This window comes from Octodon degus, unplaced genomic scaffold, assembly GCF_000260255.1.
Source record: "Octodon degus isolate 3935 unplaced genomic scaffold, OctDeg1.0 scaffold00120, whole genome shotgun sequence".
NCBI classification, from domain to species: Eukaryota; Metazoa; Chordata; class Mammalia; order Rodentia; family Octodontidae; genus Octodon; species Octodon degus.
In genome coordinates, this window is record NW_004524696.1 from 2,815,958 (window position 1) to 2,819,767 (window position 3,810).

Below are 3,810 nucleotides of genomic sequence, written 5' to 3' on the forward strand. Positions count from 1 at the left end.
CACACTCACCGGACCTGGGCTAGGACTGGGTCTCGGTTAATCATATATTGATGTTAATTATAAACATTGAAATATTTCACAGTTGTTATATGTACCACAAAAACATTCATGCCATATCTTGATGCTGCAGAATTTGGAGGTCTAATAATAGGATTTCTATCAATATAATGTACTCATATTCATTCATTTTCTATACTGTCCATTTGCACAGAATGCCCTACTTACTTTCCTGTTAACTTCCTTTTGCTTTCACTTTTCAACCTCAACACTACTACAAAAGTATATGTCATAAGCTTCCTTCAATGTTTTCTTGCTGTATGTTCTTTTTTTTTGGGAAGAAAAAGTTTATTTAGCTCACAGTTACTGGAGGTTTCAGTCCATATTCAGTTGGCTCCAAGGCAGAGCAGCACATAGCAGAAAGCAACCTTTCATGGCAGCAGCAAGGGGCAAGAGCAAAGGGAGAGGTAGCAGCAGCTCAGGCATCTAGCTTCTCTTCCCTCCTTACATTGTAATGCAAATTCCCTGCCCCAGGACAGGTGCAGCATCCACACCCACAGCCATCAATCACAAACTCCGGAAGCTGCCCCATGACTACAAGAGGCTTTGGAAGTACACCTGTATATAAACCATAACATTCCACCCCTGGACTCCCAAAGACTCATTCTCATCTCTTTATGCAAAAGTCATCCTAGTCCATCTCTAGGAGTTGCCAAAGTCTCAACAGTTTCAGCATTGCTGAAAAGTCTAAGTCCAAAGTTTCCTCCAAGATCCAAGGCAAACTCTCAACCATGAGCCCCCGTACAAAAGAAAAGTTAAACACTTGCAACATGCAAAGGCACAAGATAAACACTACCATTCCAAAAGGTACACACAGCAGGATACCAAGTATTGGAACCAACACAAGTCCAAAATCCAGCAGGGCAAACATTAAGTCCTGCAGTTCTATGTGAAGCATCCTGAGCAATCTGTGGCAAATTGTGAGCTCCATGCCGCTCCACCCCTATGTCACTCTTGGTGGTAGCTACCACGGCATCTCTCTTAGGCTGGTTTTGCTCCCTTCTTGCAGTTTCCCTTAGATGATCCATGTTCCTGGTTTTTCCAAACTTCTGGGGTTTCAACTGAATAGGCTTCTCTCTCAGAGCTTCACACACTGTCCTCTCAGGGGCACACTGCCTGGCCTCCCAGGCCTTCTGAAATCAAGGTGGAAGCCTTCTTAACCTCAGAACTCCTGCATTCTGAATGCACCTAAAACCAGTGCCACATGGATGACACCAAGGTCTGCTGCCAGCTGGAGCAGTAGCCAGGTTTTCCCCTCTCTTGGCTGTAGGGGTTGAGTGCCTGGATCGCTGAGCACTCTGACTTTAATTCCCAGGAAAAAATTCTCCATGCCGGCACCATTCTGGAACCTGGTGTGGCCGCTGCCTCGACAGGGGACTCTGCAGCTTTCCCCTCAAGTCAGAGTCCCTGACCTTTGCAGTTCTGAGGCTGCAAAGGGTGGAGATCTGCCTTCTCCTGTGATGCCCTCAGACCATCCTTTCCTTTCTGTTTCCTTCCTGGCAATGGAGATCCTTTCAGCTCTATCTATGCAGTCTGAAGCATTATTGGAGCTTGCTTTCTGGCCAAATTCACATTTTAAACCATCCTGCTCAACTCCTTGCTCTTCATTCTCAACATAAATCTGGCTAGAAGCCCCTAATAATAGCTATGCCACCACCCCAATTTTTGGCTGCTTTGAAATATCTTTTGAAAGACTAATCAGTCTGCCATTCTTAAACTCACTCTCAGGCAAAGTCTCTGGACATGAGCAAACTGCAGACAACTTTTTTGCCCAGTCAAAACACAAATGTTCTGGAGTCCAGCAACCATTGCAGTCCTTCTTCCCAGCAGAAAGCTCCCCAGCCTGGACTTCACAGGCCAGGTTTCTATCAGCCTTCTGGTCTTCTGAGCTCTGACCAAAGTCTCCCCTACAGAAGAACTAAAGCTGTTCCAGCTCTTCACAAGTAGGTAACATCTCTGAACCTTCCCTATCTCTTCCCAAAAGCCATTCCCAAAAACTGATAATCCACATGGTCAGGTTTAGACACAGCAATGACTCCACTTCTCTGGTACCAAATTCTGTTTTAATTACTCTTCTCTCATTGCTGGAACAGATACCCAACACTCAAAATGAAGGAAGGAAAGCTTTATTAAGCTCACAGTTAGTGGAGGTGTCAGTCCATATTCAGCTGGGTCCAAGGCAGAGCGGCACAAGGCAGAGAACAACCTTTCATGGCAGCAGCAAAGAGCAAGAGCACAAGGAAAAGTCTCTTGTGGAGGTTCTTGTAAGACTTAGAAAATGAGCACGTGGTATCAGCAGACCTCACATACTTATTTGAAGGAGGCAAACATTATATCCTACCTCTACACTTCAGATATTAGATAATAATTAGAATGTAATTAAAGCCTTATTTACCCTCAATCTTCAGAATTTTCCAACTTTTCTTTAATATAATTGGTCTAAAAATAAAATAACATTTGGGGAAAAGACATAGAGAAAAATGACTTGAGAAATAAATGTGTGTTTGCCAACAATCATTTTCTTATATTAGACCATTGTAAGGAGCCACTGTAAAGGAATAAAAATATTTAGGGTTTGTACATGTGCATGCAAATGTGTACACACACAATTTGTTCTCTAAAAGGGGTTCTGAGTATGAAGCTAACACACAGTTTCTATTAACAATAATGAGAACTGTGTGAGTCTCCATAGTCCTGGAAGTTTACTCCTTAGAGTTCACATAAATTTGAGCTGTTGACCATGTGAAATGTTCTTTCACGGGCAGTAAGGGCACTGAGAAGCAGCTATGTGTTTTCCTAAACCTGGCCACCTACTATCTTATCTGAGCCAAGCAGAAATCAGGAAGTAACCACACAAATTTGTGAAAGAGTAAATTCAGTTAAGAAATTTTCTTCCATTCTATTCTTCTTTGAAAGTAGGACTTGGAAAATTCTACAGAATTTTCTTTCAGGATTCTAAATATGGTAGTGCACACTTAGCTGATAGGAGTAGTGGCAGTTCCTGTACATCTTCATCTCCCTGCAAAAGCCATAGAACAGATGCATCTTTTGTTATAAAATATGGTCTTGGCACTATAATTCCTTCGTTTAGGTGTTTTGACTACAAATCGTCAAGCTAATATAGAACAATGAATTCTATTCTATTGCTGTACTTTGTGCAGCCTTTGTAGAATACTGTTTGAAAATGATGGTTTTTCACTACAAGTAAATAGGTTCTTTCTTGCCTGCATTCAAACCCAACACACACACACACACACACACACACACACACACACACACACCCATGCACAAGTGGGCCACTTGCTGGGTAGAGGATTGGTCTTGTAGAATTCTTTCCTTTCCTTGGTTTATGTAAACAGACTTATACCACTGAGTTTCTTTTTTTTTCCATAATTTTATTGAGAAACAAATAGCAATGAGATAGTTTCAAACCAAATTGGTAGGACAGTCTCCATAATTAACACATTGTATACATTCTTCCTAGTGGTTAATCGCTGTACAAGATGCGGACATGATATCCTATTTACAAACACCATTAGAACAAATTCCTCTATTCATTAAGAGAATGGAACTATATATCTATCCTAACCACTTTGAATACACAGATACAAAATTGACATTCATCTGTATCCCCCTTTTTTGTTAAGTTCCATCATTTGAATATTATAGGTGTGTAAACTCAGCAAAATATTCTAAAAGAGTCCAGTAGCCCATAATAGTATTGGGTCTTCTGCTTGACTGGCAATGTCAGAA